At 43.7% G+C, this 18,779-nt stretch overlaps 1 protein-coding gene and 1 long non-coding RNA gene across 2 annotated transcripts in view; one reads left to right on the top strand and one right to left on the bottom strand.

Moving 5' to 3' along the window:
• The window catches only part of Tmem178b (transmembrane protein 178B), a 376,299-nt gene that overhangs the window by 94,342 nt on the left and 263,178 nt on the right, over positions 1–18,779 (bottom strand).
• LOC102555151 (uncharacterized) lies at positions 1,878–17,008 on the top strand. The gene is made up of 3 exons (XR_015686502.1): positions 1,878–1,983; positions 12,757–12,979; positions 13,565–17,008. It is a non-coding gene; the product is annotated as an uncharacterized LOC102555151 (long non-coding RNA).

Here is an 18,779-nt window from a genome sequence, read left to right as displayed (position 1 = left end):
CATGGGGAATGTGTCTGCCCCACTCACCATGATGAACTCAGGCTCATCAAAAATTCACCATGTAGCCCTGGCCAGCCTTGAACTCCTGACCCTCTAGCCTCAGCTGTGCTTATAACTGTAGTTCACAAGGACCAACTGAGATGATCTTCTTCCAGCAACAGAGCAGTTGAGGATCTTCCTGTAGCTGTTCCTAGATATAAGAAGCTAGGAGTGGTTAAGGCCAACCAAGGATAACAAGAAACTTTCTAATTGGGTGAACAAAATGCTTGTCTTACAACATGGCTGAGAATAATCAAGAAAGGAAGGGAGGAACTTGGTAAAAAAACATCATCGAGGTCTTAACAGAAGAGATGTTAAAGACTCTTGCTCATGGGTATGGGGACACTAATTTTTTTGAAGCCTGGACATTTGTTTTCTAAAATTGCTCTAAATTTCCAAGTTGTTTATCAATGGGATTCAAGATTATGTGTAAAAGTATTTCTAATTTGTTAAGAAATTTCAAATCATTGAGCTTTGTAGAGTATCTTCCCAGTTCTTATTTGGGCTCAAAAAAAATCAATCTACCTTCCAGAATGCCCTAGAAAAGGAGTATTTCAGGGCTAGGTCATAGTGTGCACCTAGAGCCCACAGAATCTGGTTCAACTTTTAAGAGCCAGTCAGATAAGGTGTGATTTGATTTCAGTAATGGATGCTGTACCCATATTTGCTAAGTCCTGACATAATTAAGGGTCCTGGAACATGGGGAATGGGTTGTGAGATTTTCCTTCCAAATACAGAAAGTAGGGGAGATAATCTCTTTTCTGGAAGCCTGTATAAAGGGAAGGTTCTGTTTATCTGGTAACAATATGGAAAATACCACAAGGGTAGAAGCATGCTCCATAGAGAAGATAAGTAGGCAGATTATATATAATGGATTTCCACACTATCAGTTTATCAATGAAATCTCAAGTAGAATTTGGCCTACAGAAAGCAAATTCCTAAGAACACATTTCTAAACATGCAGAGAGGGATAGAAATGGCTGCTGAAGAGTTTCTTGTACGAGTTAGAGCAGAAGGAGTTCTGTGGGACACTGGACCATACCAGGAAAGTTGGTCCATGCTAATGTGCATAGCGACCATCAGGGTTTAGCTAATAAGCGTCCCTTCCCAGACATTCCTTCCTGCAAAAGGTATTTAATCTTTGGCCCACCCTGAGAAGTTGGTATGCATCCATTTTCCACGATGAACAATTTTGAACCAAGGTCTGACTCGTTCATCTACCACCGCCATGGAGACCATGGAGAAGGCCTTCGCCTACAGAGCCGCTGCCTGAGTCATAGGAAGGCTCATCTACGCTCCCAGACAATCGCTGCTACCCTTACCTATGAGCTAAGCCAGAGCTCCCAGTCCCAGTCCCAGGCTAGATGCAGTCCTCAGCCCGTGTTCCTGACTTCTCTGTATGATTTTCTAGCAGCAACTAGATGCCAGGGAGTGAGGGACACAGCTCCACTGTCCCATGTCTCAGGCTGCTCCCCCCCCCCCTCCCTCTGTAAAGCCCAGCGCGCAGTGATGGCAGCTTGGGATAAGTGTAGTCAAGCTCCCTGCATTTTACCTCCCCAGCGACTGTGCTCAGTGGTGGAGCACAGTACCACACAGTTCTATGGCTGGGATATAGTTCCATGGTAAAGCGTTTGCCTACCATCCATGAGGCTCTGGGTTCAATCTCAAGGACAGCAAGCTAAAAAAAACAAAACAAAACAAAACAAAAAAACAAAAAACAAAAAAACCCAGACTACAAGTAATTCTATAGCAATGATCTGATGCCAGTATGAACTCAAGTAGGAGAGGATATCAGCAGTTGCTAAGGAAGTAGAGGTAGGACTGCAGCCTCCTGCCCGGAAGTCTTGCTGTTGGCATGGCAACAAGTTTGCTTGCCAAGCTCTAAGATCCCGAGGGAAGGGAAAGGAGGATGGAGTATTGCTTTTAAAGATATCTGAACAGAAGGTGAGAGGTCTTCTATAAGTTCATGTTGATCAATGCTGCGGTGACATCTATGTTACTCATAAGATAGCAGGGGCACAGGAACTCGGCACTCCACTGAGGCACAGCCAGGAACTATGTCTCCTTAGGTTTGTTACAGAACTGAATCACTGGGTTGCCAAGGATGGCCGATACAGGTCCAGCCCAATGTATTAGTGTTTTCTTGTCATTCAAAAGGTGGTTCTTTCATTTTTTCAAAAGCATTTTATTCTCTGGGGCTTTTATACAATGTGTTATCATATTTACCAAATTCCTCAACTCCCTTCAGATTCACACCCCTTTCCCTACCCAACCAACTTTGTGTCCTGTTATTTTGTACACCCATCAAGTCTCATTAATTTGTGCTGTTTTGAATATGGGGCCTTCCCGTGGAATGTGGTCAACTTATAAGAGGTAACACACTTCAAACAACAACAAAACAGAGTCTCTCAACAGCCATTAATGTTCAATAGCTTCTTGACTAGGGATGGGATTTTGTTTCTACCTTGCCAGTCCCTATTGGGCTTTTGTCTGGCTTGAGCTTGTACAGGTCTTATGAACAATGTTATAACCTGGGCGAGCTCATCGCTAGTTTTCCTGCTATATCCAGGAGACAGTTTTCTTGTAGTCATCCATCACGTCCTGCTCTTATACTCTTTCCAACACCCTGTTCTAGAAATGATCCCTGAGTCTGGGATCACTGGGATGGAAGATTGTGATGTGACGTGTGTGTGTGTGTGTGTGTGTGTGTGTGTGTGTGTGTGTGTGTGTGTGTGAAATTAAGGGTCAAGTATCCTGCAGCCTGTTCCTTGATGAGTTGTGGTCTCTGTTAAATACCAATTTTACCTAGCTCAAAAGGAAGCTTCTCTAGTGAGAGTTGAGAGATACTTTTCAAAACTGTATATCTGTGGGAAAAAATCCACTGAATAAAGCCATATTTTTCTCCTTCTCCCTCTCTTCCTCCTTCTCCATCTCCTTCTTCTTGTTCTTCTTTTCTAAATCAGGGTTTCTCTGTGTAGCCTTGGGTGTCCTGGAACTCACTCTGTAGACCAGGCTGTCCTTGGACTCACAGAGGTCCTCCTGCCCTTGTCTCCTGAGTTCTGGGGTTAAAGGTATGTGCTACCAATGCCCAGTATAGAGCCACTTTCTGATGCTGATAATAGAAAATAAATCTTAAAAGGTAGCACTTTGTATAAAATTATTAATGGAATATTGAATTTGGCTGCAGATCAAATACGTGAAATAAGCAAGTGGGTGTTGGGGATCTGAACTCAGGTCCTCAAGCTTGCGCAGCAAATGCTCTCATGCACTAAGCCATACCCCTGGCCCTATGGTTTCTGTTTAAAAAAAATCTACCCTACTGTAAGAGCAAAGATGCTGGAGGTATGTATGGGAAGCAGGAGGAAGCCAAAGTTAAGCAGGTAGACCTTGATATCCCAATGGAGAAGGGTCCTGAAATGCCCCAAATCTAGGAGGAATTGTAGTGGCCTGGATTTTGAGTTGTTTGTTGATTAAAGATAAACTGGAATCAAGGGACAGAAGACTTACTGGTGGCTGGGTACAAGTAAAGAGAGAGAGCTCAAGCATACCTTGGACAATGGGATGGGTGGTTCCATCTACTCTACTTGTCAAGAGTAAGACAGAAACTCATCTGATGGACAAGAATGCGGTTTGTAGAAGCTGAGTTAGAGTAAGCGCTTGGCACCAGGTGCAGCTGTCTCTCATAAGCTCACTGGACAGCAGAATATCTGAACCTAGGCCTTAGAGGGGTCCACAGTGTTTCAAAGTTGAGATAGAAAAATCCCCACAGATCTCTAAGACTTGATCTGTATTAGAAAAAGAAAAGGTTCTAGCAAAGACAAAGTAAAAGAATTAGAATACAGCAAGATTTCCTCAGTTTAGAAAAAAGTATTTTCCCTGTAGGCAAAACTGGGGCAACTCTGAATTGTCACTGTCTTCAGACATGAAAATTCCTCCTACATTTATCAACCTACACTAATTATATGAGACCTCAAAGAAGTCATTAATTTTTTTAATGTAGGAATGTTGGCTACTGAGACCCTCATTTTCTTGATTCATTTAAATATACTTGAGACTCATTATGTCTTAATCAGGCAAGGTCAAAGGGAGATCTGGAAAGAAGTTAAGACAAACAGAATAAACTTCTAAATAATGAGTTTAAAAGTGAAGCATCTGATCCTGAGCGAAGAAAAAAATTATAAAAAGTGAAAGATTCTTAAAAGGGAGAAAAAAACCTCATACAGTCCTCAGCTCTGAGACAAACCAACTCCAGTACAGAAAAATCAGGACTATGTCTACAGCTGAGCAAAAGAAGAGGCTACACTGGTTTCTTGACTTAAGGATGAAGAAGAAATTAAGAAGAATGAGGGATGGAAAGATGGCTCCATGGATAATGTGCCTGGTGTATAAGCACTAGGACCTGAGTTCTGTCCCAGAATGCTTGTGGAGAGCTGGGTGTGGTGGTGCCTGTCTCTATCCCCAGCACTAGTACATTGAGATAAGGTAGAACCTGGGGAATTGTTGGCAGACAGTGCACCCCATACAGTGCACCCCATACAGTGAACCTTGGGTTCAGTGAGAGACCTGACCTCAGAAAATAGGTAAGAAGTGATAAGGCAGGAGACTGACTTTGACTTCTGGCCTCCACATTCATTTATGTGAGAATGTGACCCTGAACATGCTGATGCACATGTGCAAACAGGTATGCATGTATACAAACACTGTGAAGAAGAAGAGAGGAGGAGGAAAAGGAGTCATGGTAGTGATCAAAGCCCCAAGGGAAAGGTCAGGAGAAACCACTGCCAAATAGATAGAGAACTGAAATGGTGGGGGTAAGGCCAAATCACTAACTACAGGTAGAGGCCCCAGCCACACTGGTGCTGCATTTAGTGTGACCTCTGGGCATGGGGGGTTGCTTTCTACCTTACCTTCCTCCCTCTAATATCAAGGGATAGTGAGGCACCATGCAAGAGAACCAAGTTGGGTGAGAAGGAAAGATACGGACTGTGTTGTTAAGGAAGGGGAAGCTCATGAGAATGATGGATTTGTTCTTTCTCTGCTACAATATGAGCCTCTGTCATTCATGGGTATGAGTTTGCTTTCCTTCTAGATATTTGATTCTAAAATACCCTGACATCCAAGGAGGTAAACACTTTGGTTCACAGGTGATTCCTGACTCTAAATACATGGAGTCCACTTCCCCTACCATGGTATGACCTCTTGCAGGCACCTAACACACTAAGGGTGATCATGACTTGTGTGAAAAATTGTCTTGAGGTGACAAATGCATCCAGTTTATATCTGCATTTAGAAAAGACACAAAACCATCAGGCGAGCATGCACACACATTCGTGGCAACAATAAGCAGCTGAGATTCTCACTGCTTAAAGAGAGGGAACATGTTGGCTTTTCCTTCCCCTGGTTTTAAGGTTTAATCAAAGCCCAGAATAATGTCTGAAGCATGAAAAACGCTTCATTCTGCTTCAGTGAAACACTGGATAAAACACACGTGCTAGCCAGGAAGGGAAGAATAATAGTAACTTCTAAAAAGTTGCTATGAATCCCATCAAGTTTAGATTATTACAAAGGAGGACAGTGGCATACCATTGTCTTACAGTGCAGAGAGGTCCCTGCCATGGAACATAAGCAAGATGGTGTTTCCTAGGCAACAGCCACAGAATGTTCTTGACAAAAGGATCGGGACATGATCAAAAGACTCAGGTGTTTCAACTACTTTGCTGGCAATCTAAAACATTCGGATACCTCACATAGATTTTGTTCACAGTCAACAAATATCGACACAAAATTCACATTCTGGCTGCTATCCACCAGTCCCTGCAAAATACAATCAGGACTGAGCTACTGGAGTGATAAGCATAGACATCTAGGGCTTTTAATCAATATTCCCCCAATCACATTTCTATCCTTGAAGTTTTTAAATCACTGGAATGTGTATTCTGAAAATTCACCTAAAGTTCTTTTTTCTCAAGTTTATGTTTATAGGTAAGGGCGGAGTACTATGAATTAAGTAAAGAGAGACAGGTAGAAAAAGCCACTCAGTGTGAAATCTTATAAATTTTACACTCATTTCCAAATTCTCCGGAGAAAAATCTTTAGTAGAAATGTAATGTACCTCAACAATCTTCCATTTTACTGAGAGCCTTTTTGTGGTCTTCAGAACTGGAAGTCCTTGCTTCTCCTCACACTATGACCCTGGTGATGTGGAGAAAAGGAGGGGAGAAAAGGGACACACTAAGAGAGAAGAGAGAGGGTAGACATGGGCCATGTACATTCATGAATTCATGTTTGTGGAGACGACCTCATCTGGCTAACAAAATGATCCTCACATTGTAGATGACTAAAGAAAGGCACAGCTCTGTATGTAAGGAGGTTGTGGGAGACCAGAAGGGCATAGCATTAAAAGATACTGGTCAAAATTTGGAGAAGTGGCCAAGGGATACCCAGTACCAACTGATACACCTACAACACAATTCCCACACTTACCATGGGGAACATTGGAACCCTCAGGATCAGGAAATCTGCTGTGAGATTGTTGTCTCCTAGATATGACAGGGAAGCTTCAACCATAAACCTCAACAACATGGCTGCCTAAGCAAGACTTGAACAATGACAATAGATATGCTAATGTGGAGAGGGGAAGTTTACAGAGCCCCATCCCTAGGCAAAGGTCTACAGGCAAATAAGGAACGCTGAGAGCAGGAGAAATAGTCAACAGGGATGAGCCCTCAAGTTGTCAGCTCTAAAATCATATGGATACAAGTAATGCTAAATGGCCTGAACAGATTGTATTTATGTAATTATCCACATATATTTAACAATAACAATTAAAGAAAAACAGGCCATGAATTTGAGAGGAAGTGGAGGGGAGCATACAGACGAAGTTATAGGAAAAAATATGCAATTTCATTTTAATTAAAAAAATAAAACTTAGAAAAAAAGATTTTTTAATAATCACACATAGCCACAGAAATAATGTAAACTTCTGGTTAGAAAGCTCAGGAACGTCTGCAAGCTGGTAGGTAGTCTAACAGACCTCAGCTATAAAGCCTGCCTGACCAGAGAACGAGAAGAGACAAGATGCATCGGCATGGCTCTCAGCCTCTGGTGCTGTTCCTCTTGGCATGTGTGTCACCCAGCAGAAGATTTCTCTGAGTTATGTCTCAGTTCTGTCCCCTGGCGCTCTTCTTGTTCACTACATGATAGACTGCAGTTAGTTTGCAGGACTTGGACATCCATGAATCCCCAGATGGCAACTCTGAAATGTCGTTTGGCTAATGGGAGCACAGCCCACTTCCCAAGTGTGAAGGTGCTCGCAAGGGAAGGGAACTTGGCTGAGAGCTTTCTTTCACTGGCTTCCACTCCTTCCTTTCTTCCTTTTGCTTTCCAGTCTTCTATGGACTGGGAGGCATTATGGACATCAGGAAGCAGGCCTATAAGGGCAGATCTTTGTTTTTAATAACAACAACAAAAAAAGCCCATAGTTTCTTTTTATTTTTAAAGCTTTGTTCTTTATTATTCATACTTACGTTTACTTATATGTGTGCATATATATGCCACATGTGTGAAGGTGCCCACAGAAGTCAAAAGAAGGCATTGGATTCCCTGGAGTGGGAGTTACAGGCAGTCATAAACAACTAGAGGAGGGTACTAGGAACCAAATTCTGGCCCCCTTGAAGCAAGATGTCTTAACTGCTGAGCCATTTCCTTAGTCCCTCCAGAACACAGGTTTTTCAGATTGAGTAAAAGAAGGAAGAGGAATCTTCGTTACAGGTCAGCTCGAAGAAACAGAAGCCAAACCAGGAGCACAGGCTCTCTGTTCTCAAGTCCTGCTTCCCTGAGGATCCTCTTACTGCACTGTCATCGCTACCAATGTCAGAGGCCAACTGTGTGCTGTGTCACGACCTACTGTGTCCTGTTATCAAACAAAGCTCTTTCAAATGTGGACAAAATTAACTTCTCTTGACTAACTTAAAATTAACCGGTGCTCTTGTTTCTTCTGGGGTTTCAAAATAACCATATGGACTGGACTCAGAACTCAGTGAAACTATGGGAAGAAAATAGTAACTGAAAAAATTATCATAAGAAAATAACAGAGGGCTGTGGCAGACACTAATTCAACCGAGTGATCCAAGATTAACTTCACTGGTTAGTCACAATGATGTCATGTACTTTGGATAGAATGAGATAAAAAGGATGTTTGAGGGCCAGTGAGGAGGCTCATACAGTAAGGGAGGTTATCAAGCCTGACACCCAAAGTTCTATCCCTGGGATGCTCATGGGGGAAGGAAAAACTCATTCTCTCTGATCTCCATATGTGTGCCTTGGCATACACACACACACACACACACACACACACACACACACACACAATTCTCCTACACAAGCTACAAGTCCAGTCTTCTTATGGTGAAATCATCAAGTAAGTTCCAAATGAGGAACATTACATAAGAAATCTGCAGCATTTCTTTTTTTTTTTTTAAATTAACTTGAGTATTTCTTATATACATTTCGAGTGTTATTCCCTTTCCCGGTTTCTGGGCAAACATCCCCCTCCCCCCTCCCCTTCGTTATGGATGTTCCCCACCCCACCCTCCCCCCATTGCCGCCCTCCCCCCAACAGTCTAGTTCACTGGGGATTCAGTCTTAGCAGGACCCAGGGCTTCCCCTTCCACTGGTGCTGAGCAGCATTCTTAAGGACTGTCTACATTGTTGAAAGTAAGAGAAGACGTGGAAACTGGCATAGAGAAAGGAGATGACGGAGATTGATGACCAAGTACAATGTGGCATACTGAATCAAAAAAGGACACTGGTGCAGAAAACAAAAATGGTAAAATTTAATGAACTTGGGAATTTAGGTAAAAAATAACATACTAGTGTTAACTTTTGAGTTTTAGCAGAGTACAAAGACACTGAGAGAAGCGGGTACAAGTGCTCCAAAAGAACCAAGGTATCATAATAAAAAGTTAGAAGTTAATTCATTTTGATGTCTTTCTGATGGTGAGGTTTGGTGTGTGTGTGTGTGTGTGTGTGTGTGTGTGTGTGTGTGTGTGTGTGTGTGTGTGTGTGTGTATGTGTAAGAACAGAGAACAGAGGCAGGGGTTAGAGAGATGGCTCAGAGGTTAGGCGTTCTGGCTACTTTTCTAGAGTACCTGGGTTCAATTCCCAGCACCCACATTGAGGCTAACAACTCTAGTTCCAGTTTTGGAGGATTCATGCCCTCTTCTGGGATGTGTGGGCACAAGGTATGCATGTGGTGCATAGACAGGCATACAGGCAAGCAAAAACAAACCTTCAATTAATTAGTTAATTAAAATAAAACATAATTCTACCACACAAGAACCACACAAGAATGGTTATTATCTCTGCTTTTGTTTCCAGTGTTTTTGGACATATTTATCAATGTGAGATTTACAGTCCATCTATCCAGCAGCCCAACTCTCCTGCCCACATTTTCAGTCAATGATTTCTTTTCCATTTTAATGAATTTTATTTAAGATTTAGCATTTTCTAATCTTCCCAGTAAATTTCAAAGCAGTATCTAACCTGGCATGCTAGCTCTGATTGCCATGACCTTTAAATCTTTTGACTCTAGCAGGCTCTGCCTTCTGAGCCTCAGTTATGAAGATTCTAGTTAAATTATCCCGTGGACAAGCCTCAGCTTCCAGATCTGGGTGCTCACTTCCTGGTAGTAGCACATAACGTGTTCCTATACGTCCTAGAAACTGGCAGGTCTACTTAAAGCCTAATGGATTAACAATAAGCAATGTTGTCAAGAAAATGCCACAAGAGATATTTTATTTAATAACATCAAATACATACAACATCAGGCTGTTATATCACTGGTGATGTGGTGGTTGGATGCCTGACTAGGGTAATGGTAAACTCTTTCTTATATACCCAGCTAGGTTTTCCTCTAGAGATTAAAAAACAGTATCGTAGATAGTACAAAAGACACCATTTAAAAAATGTCATTTTCTTTGGTAGCTACATATACAGTGATTTTCAGAGCAGTAATACCTGAGTTGATAATTTCACTGAAGTTAAGAAAATATTTCAAAATTATTTATATTATTTTTAAATGGCTTTCTTCTGTAAAGTAGAACATTCAGTAGTTACTGAAGCTGTTTAGTTCCTTGCTAGTCTAACTGCCTTTCTGTTGCTAGGACAAATACCACAAACCAAAAGCAATGTGGGGAAGGCAAGAGTTTATTTGGCTTATACTTCCAGGTCATAGTACATCATTTAGGGAAGTTGGGGCAGGAACTGAAGCAGAAACCATGGAGGATTGGGTCTGCTGCCTTGTTCCCTTACCCATCCTTAGCTAGCTTTCTTATGTGCCTCACGACCACCTACCTACTAGGAACGGTGCTGCCCACAGTGGACCGGACCTTTTTGAATCAGATAATGGTTGAAATATCCTCTATAGACATTCCCCAGGTCAAATACGATTTGGAAAAATTCCTCCATTAAGGCTTTCCTGCTGATGATTCTAGGCTGTGCAAGTTGATAGTTAATGCTAACTAGAGAATACTTACCGAAAAGACATGAGCAATGGAAGAAGCATTAACAATGTCACTGAATAAGATGGGGGAGCAGAGAGGGGGTGGATGCTCGCACTATAAATAGAAATATTTGCTTACAAAGACTAAGCTATGTCCTCAGCCCTAGAGTCACCTGCCCCTGGGCTGCTACTGGGATCTGGTCACTGAACTCTTAAGGCTAAGGGCTCCTCCTGTTGCTTAGGGGATGCCCCTCTCTTCTGGCCTCCTTCCCAAAGATACCTCCACTTTTTTAAAATGAGCCCCTTCCTACATCTTAACTAACACAAATCTACAGCATGATCACTTCTAAAAATAATTCCAGAACCCTGGGCTCCTAGATGTGACACAATAACCATGGCTTCCAAAAACCAAGAATGTACGGAGTAACAAGGGCTCATTTTCTCATGACTTCTTTTTTGCTGAGATCCTGTAGTGTCAGAGCTCCTGGGAATCAAGCTTTCTCTGGGTGTTGCTGGAGTGGGTGGGGAGCCAGAGCCCTGGGTCTGCTCCAGCCTCAGGTGCAGACTGGAAGGAACAGTCCCCAAGGGTCCCAGTTACACTGTGTGTTGGAGATGTTGTGGCCTCACCTGTGATCCTGGGTGTCCTCATGATTTCTTAATAATAAACACTAGGACCAACTCTGGAGTCGAACTGGTTCCTCTGGAACTTGATTATTACCATCTGGAGTAAGAAGGTTTGTAATCCAGTCTATGTCTAGCACGGATGCTGGTCCTGGTCCAGCATCCTCAAAGGTTCCTACTGTATTTTAACTCCTGCCTATTTTTCATCTAATACTAAAGGTCTAGCCTTGGCAACCTCTATGCAGATGTAATCAAGGTGGATTTAATGGGTGTGGGGGTGCTTGTTGAAATTCACATCCTGATGACCCTGAAATGACAGGTCTAGATTTGAGGACTTTGAGCAGTTCCAAACAGACCTCAACTAAACCTCTTCATTGTGACTGAGTCCATTACGCAACCAGAGGCCTAGTTTATCCTTGTTAGCTATTAAAATCACAGGGAGCTGAAACAACAGCTGAGTGCTTTAAAGGAATAAAGGAAAACAAATAGTTATCCCATCATCCAACATACAGTGAGGGGTGATGTGTCAATCAAGTCTGAAAAATCTTGAAGGAAAAGTACCTGTCAGTATCTAAGGATATATCAAATTATGAGCAAGAAACAGCTTGAAAACAGGAAGACAGACTCTCAAATCCCAGCAGTGGGATGAGGGGACATATATCTTAAAAAGAACAGAAAGCTCGTTCTGAATGAGATGCAGGCCCTGAGGTTCTGTAACAGCAGCCAGTACTCTGCCTCATTATGTTTGGCCTAGGTGGAACCTCCCCGTTGAAGGTCTCTAGTAATCATCTCGTCTACCAGATTAAATGTTTACAAATTCAGCTCACAGATGAATATAGAGTCACACAGAGAAAATTGTCTGCAAAAGTAAACACCAGAGAAAACTTGCATCACAAGTCAGTGGTTTGGAAAAAAAAAATCCCGCAGACACTTAAGTAAGTGTCACAGGGGTTGCTGTATGTAGGGAATGCTGGAAAGAGGCAGTACACAAAAATATATAGGCCTCTGCACTAATCTGCACCACTTTCTCACCACCCCCCATCCTCCTACCAACCTTTTCCCTGTCATAAACAATTGCTCTTTCCCATTCACCCATGTGCCTGTCTCTCCACTGTAATACACACAGCAAATCGAAGTGAGAACTTGTGTGCAGAAGGGCATCTGTGAGTGTGGCCCATGCCACCTATTGGTGTGCACACACCTATATAGTTAATGCTTTGAGACAGTAGTTTGTCTGTGGGCCTTCTAGCTATCTGAAGGGGCCCCATCTGATACATGCCACAGACTTTCCTCCCAGAGCCACACATTCCTGGTAGAGTCCCTATCAAATGCTGCTTCCTAGTCAATAGCATACATTAGGCATAGCACCATCACAAGCCATGGAGGAGGTCCTAACCCAAGGTGTTTTACAAGGTTTCAACACTAGAAAGGACTGATGCACACTTTGGTGACCCAGCCCAGGGCTTCTCCTCCCATCAGCTACAAAGGACACCCGGACCTTCTCTCCATAGCCACTCTAGAAAGCATAAAATCAGAGGGGGAAAAGGAGTCCTTTAAAGATCATGGTCATTTCATTCCTTTGTTTTTAATCATAGGAAGAATGGAACTTGCCGTTTTCAATCCTGGAGAGCAGGATGCTCGGTGAAACAAGCCAGGCACACCAAGACCAGGGTTGAATATTCTCCCTTACATGGGATCCACATAAGTAGATCTCTTCAACACGGAGAGTAGAATACTGGTTACTGGATACCAGAAGGGGAGCAAGGATTGGAAGAGGAAATAATAGGCAAAGGTCGGTTACTGGGTGCAAAAATACAGGTAAGCAGTCTGAATGGGTCTAAGGCTTTACAGCGGAGTGCAGTGGAAATATGTATTATTGAAAACTGAACATTTTGTTGAATATTTCAAAAGAGCTGGAAGAAAAGATGTGTAGTGTTTGCAGCGTAAAGACACCGTAAATGTTTGCGGTACCAAATATGCTAATTACTGTGACTTAATCATTACATACCGTTTACATGTAACAAAGTACCACTGTAAATATATACATTTACTATGTGTCAGTTCTATGTGTGTGTGTAGAACATATGTATTGTGTACCTGTGTGCAAGTGAGGAGGTCACAGGGGGACAACATGTGACTTATTCTCTCTATACCAGGTGTCTCACTAAACCTGAAGCTCCCCACTCTTTGGGGAGACTGTTGGTCAGCCAGCCCCAGCAACCCTCTACATCCCTAGTACTAGAGTACAAGTGTGCATGGCCATGCCAGACTTTTGACCCAAGAGCTGAGAATCCAAGGCTTAGGTCCTCATGCTTGTGCAAGTAAGTGTTCTTCCCCACCGAGTCATTGCCATGGTCCAGTTTGTTTTTTAAAATCATGGTCATTTTCTTCCTTGTCTTTTAGAGTCCATCCCACAGAGATGAATTTAACACCTAAGTAAGTGTGTGTTCTCCGTGAGGAATTTAGTGCCACAGTTGGAGTCCCTTTGCACAGATTTCAGGTTTATATTCTGAATACTGGGCAGATATCCAAAGACCTTCAAATGCCTACCTCTGGACTCAGGTGGGAAAACGGGAAATTGCCCTGGAGCGGATTCTACAGTGAGCTGCGCAGCTAGTCTTTCCAGACTAATGGCTCTATCCACTCAGTTGTGGGAGCCTTGGCGCCTGAGCCCAACAGTGAGGGATGGGTCTTTTCTAGGAGCTGCCCAGTCAGAAGCAAATTGTCAAGCAGATTCTTCCTCTGGAGCAGGCTGCACTGCAGGTGTCTGGTCACAGGAGGGAAGAAAGCTCTTGTCTAAGAGTCTCAGCTGGAATACCTCTGAAGACCTACCCAAGCTATGGAGCACCTCATAGAATGCTTTCAAAGCTTTCAAGGAAACTGCATGGCACCTCAACCACCCTTTGGCTTGACCCCCTTTCCCTTGTGCCTAGGTGACGCCCCCACCAATGGCCTCTGAACAAGAATCTCAGTTCATTCATTCCCCATGGTCAACACACACACACACACACACACACACACACACACACACACACACCACTTGACCTACAGCAACTCCCACCACCAGCTGTAGTTCCGTGCCATCTAGCAGGATTGGACGTTCCTATTGTTTGAACCTGAGGATCGGCAGCATGTCTCTTATCTGTAACTCTTCACCATCTTCGGTGGCCTCTGCTGTTCGCAGCGCCTGAAATATGGCAGGAGTCTACCCCTTCGCATGCTCAGAGCCCTCTCATGCGAGGAACTGCAGGAAACACTGCATGCCCCATCTCATTTCACCACTGGTATCTCAAGGGAGAGGTGCACTGGCTCTGGGATGTTGTTTTGTTATACTGTGTGGGTTTTACTTGCTTTCTTCTTTTTATACAAAGTAGCCAAGGCTCTGAGAAATCAGCTTGCCCGAAGGTGCACAGCTATTTGAGCGAAGCTTAACTAGACTCTAGGCAACCTTAACTCTAAAACCAGTGCCTCTGATTCCGCACGTACTTCTTTCCCCTGCTCTGTCCAGCGCTTCTCCTACAGCCTTTCATTTCTATCATCTGCACTCATTCTCGTGCCTGCTGTGTCTGTTCCTCTCACAATCCTGGACCGCTGCTGTGTCTGGATGTCATGTACTCATTTGCACAAAGTCTGGCTGTCCCATCAGACCTAATCTCCACACACGCACTTCCGTTTGCTCAGGGTTTTCTTTCAGGGCCATGCAAGGTGTGATTTCCAAAGCAATTATCTGAATTTCCAAAGAGGTTCACTTAGATTTTCTTCATTAATTCTGAAGTAGTTAAAACTGATATCCTGCATGTGAACACAGACACCTCTTGCCATTTCTCAAGCATCCTCATCTCGCACACACTGATAAAGAGGCCTCAGATAGATGTCATATCCTCTGGGAGTATGGAATTGTGGATTCTGATTAGGGTAAGGAAACCGGCTGGAGGAACAACCGTGTGCCTGAGGAAGTATACCTCTCAATGTAACTGCTGCGTGGGCAGGAGCCCCACCGAGAAAGTAGCATTTGAGAAAATACAGGAGACAAGGAAATGGTCCAGGGCTCTCTTCAGGAAAGGGGCACCTTCAAAGAGTTCTTGGGCCAAAAGGTTGCTCCGCCTCCACCCAAAGATGCTAAGGGGTCAGCTGAGAGGAGGTCCGAGACTTGACTATTGGACTGGCAGTACAGAGGCCACTAGTTACTTTGCCAGTGGTACCCTTCATGAGGTGGACATGGAAGCTCATATGAGCTAGACTAAGGGGGTCTTAGGAAGAACAGGAGGAGGACTTGGAGATAGCTGAGGAGGCTAACTCTTCCTGTGCAGCTCTTCTGCACAAGGAAAACTCATGGTCTTAACTGAACATAAATAATCAAGAAGAGACCTTTCTAAGGTAAGACTTCAAAAAAAAAAAGATAGTTGGATGCTGCAGGGACTGGTATGATGGAGGGAAATGAATAAAGAAGGTGTGAGGAATAGAACAGTCAGTGTCTTGACACATCAGGGAAATGGCACATGATGGGCATAAAGACAAGGAGAAAAACAGGCTGTCTAGAGGGCTGGTGGGATGGGATGACCCCAGCCAGTAGACAGCTGGGATCCTGGCTGTCTCGGTAAATGTAACTTTCAAGAACAATGGAGCTTTAAACTCTAGAATTTTAATATTTTGGTGAAGTACATACTCTGGGCTCATGGAAGAGACCAGAAATAGCCAAAAAAACAAAAAAAAACAAAAACAAAAACGAAAACAAAACAAAACAACAACAACAAAAAGCCTGTCTACTTCAACTATTAACTCCTGCACACACTTCCTCCTCTTCTCCCCACTTCCTCCACATCTGTGTAGAGGCTCCTACCCAGATTATCATTCATCTCTGTCCACAGACATGCCTACATAGAGAAGAAAAGAGCTGGTAACACGAGCCGGTTACCTGTGTTGCCGCCAATCTGCCAGGGTGATTGCACAGGTTAGCTCTGGCTTTTCTACAGCAGCCCCATGAACTCAGGAGTCCTTCATCATTTCCAGAAAGATGGCCGCCTCCCAGCCGTATACCTGGGAGTCGTGTCCAGAGGTCAGGCAGCAGCGGGTGAAGACCAGTGTGCACAACTCTGTGGTGGCCATGTGTGAAGAGGAGAGCCCATTTTCTTACAATCTAGCAACAATTAGCCAACTATCCCACTGATCATAACTCATCTCTGTTCATAGATGTGCCTACAGAGAAGCGAAGAGCTAGTTACACGAGCTAGATATATGACAAAAAACACCCTGCTGGACATTGGCAACTACCAGAGCCAGACTCTGAAGTGCATTGGCCTTCCTGTCCAGATCTTACTCTCCCCAAGAGCTGTATAAGCGTCCTCTTTCTCCGGGAAATGGTCAACAGCTCCAACCTAACCTGGATTCTCCTTCTGCAGAGCAACATGGCGCTCCCTGTCTGCTACACACGCTGTGATGCTACACATGTGTTTTACTGAACAACCCACTCTGCATATTATTCTCCCCAGTGGTCGTGGAAACTTGTTAAGCATGACCAGCTCAATGTTGCCCTAGGATTGGTCCTGCAGAATACCAGCTGGCCACGGAGAAGCCTGCCCCCTCACTCTTCTTCAATCTCTTGTTCAGTACTCTTAGTGATCTGTGTCTTCTAATGATGAATTGGTTGGAAACTTCCCTTTCTTCCAATGTGACTTCTTTGCTATGAATCCTTTCCTTCTGGAGTTTGGGGGAGGGGGGCGCTCCTCACAGCTCCATCAGACCTAGCGCAAGGGCATCCTTCCCTTAGACTTGTGTGTAAACTCACTCTCACTTGGAGCTATGAGGTTGGCCTCCAGGTAGGAGAAGGAGGAGCAAAGTAAACAAAGGTATATCCCTTTTGTTGCACTGTCTGCTGCTTCTTTATTTTTTTGTTTTCTCCAAGCTGTAAGATTCCATTAGCCTTTCAACCCGTAGGAGACGTCTCCACTAGCCAGGCCTGCTTCCATGCTATGGCTTATTTAAAAGTCATGTTAAAATACAATCATTGTGAAGATGATGTAGGAAGTCATCCTGGCTCCAGGGGACAGATGGAATGACCCCCTGGGAGTGTGCCATGTCTGTCCCCATGAGAGAAGGTGGCAGAATGTATTTGTCTGAAGCGAATTTCCGTCAACCTGGGCTTACAGCCAGTCTGCAGAGAGCAAGCTCCATTAGTGACGCCTGGTAGAAGTGCCGCTCTGCTCAGCACTCTTGCTCAGGGAAAAAGCAAAACACCTTCCTTTAAATTTTCCATTTGCTCAGATATATGAACAAGAAAGTAAACAGGAGACCAGCCATTTTAAACAGCCAGAGGAGCCCAGAACCCCTGCAAGGAGCTGCAGTTTTGAGGGAAAGAGAGTGTAAGGGATGGGTGGAACCTTATGTTCTCTGTCATTTCCTCTTTCTTTTCAAGCATACATATGAGAGAGAGAGACAGACAGACAGACAGACAGACAGACAGAGACAGAGAGACAGAGAGAGAGACAGAGACAGAGAGACAAAGACAGACAGAGAGGGGCAGAGGAAAAAGAGACAGATCCAGACAGGGTGCCAAAAAAATTAGAAAAAATTCCTAGGCGGTATCAATTATGAAATTACAGCTTTATTAATTCAACAACAACAAAACAAAAAAAAAATTCTGAACACTGTTCCTTATGGGAAATGGGTATCAGGCCCCCCAAAGCTGGAGGGTACATGTAGTCTGGGAACCAAAATTCAGGTCCTCGGCCAGATCAACAATTGCTCTTAGCCAGAGCCATCTCTCCAGCCTTAGGAACGTTAACTGCTTTAAGTTAACCTCTCTAAGTGACAAATGGGGTGACAGTAAGCAGAGGCTCAGGCCTTGTTCCTGGTATTAGCCCACCTGCAGGAAGGGCCCTGGACCTGCAGGTCAACCTAGCCCTCCACAGCTGACACCTCCCGATGATCCCTTCTTTAGCAGGAGGGATCAGGGAGGGCATTCAGGAATTCTCTCCCACAGCAGGGAGGGGGATTACCAGCATCAGAAAGAACACGTCTGGAGCCTCACTGTGCTCTAGGACCACAAGAAAGATAACCAGGCATGCGCCAGCATTTATACACACATTATGTTCCATACAGAGCACAACAGGGTAAAACAAAACAAAAGTGCACAAACTAAAGAGTAGAGACTCAAAGAGGAATCGATGCCAGAACAGCGTTCAGTCGGTAAATATCATATTCTAAAGTACTTAAAGTGCAAAGTTGTTTTGATGTGATGTTAAGTTAAAAAGAAATCACAATCTTGATAAGCATAAAGATTATTTACTTAAAAAAAAAGGAATCCAAGGAGATAGACGCTTCAGAAAAATACACTTCAGGTACTTTACTGTATGTATATTTCAGAAAAGCTTAAAATGTGTAAATATGAAATGATACCCATCCTGAAGGGTGGCTTAGTAGTATTTCAGACGCTTGTCTCTTTCTTTCTTTCTTTTCTAATGTTTTTCAACATTTCTATGCCTTCCCAGAGGGAACATGGGCCCAGTCAGATCTCACTGGGATTTACATCCTCACATACACCCACAGTGTACCTGTCCCTTAAGGCATTTGTACTCACGGGTCCTCTGCCTGTAATCCTGTCCCCTCTGCCTTCCCCTCA

This window comes from Rattus norvegicus, chromosome 4 (genome assembly GCF_021556685.1).
Source record: "Rattus norvegicus strain SHRSP/BbbUtx chromosome 4, alternate assembly SHRSP_T2T, whole genome shotgun sequence".
NCBI lineage: Eukaryota > Metazoa > Chordata > Mammalia > Rodentia > Muridae > Rattus > Rattus norvegicus.
The sequence above is the reverse complement of the archived record's forward strand: the minus strand, read 5'-3'. Positions and strand labels throughout refer to the sequence as shown.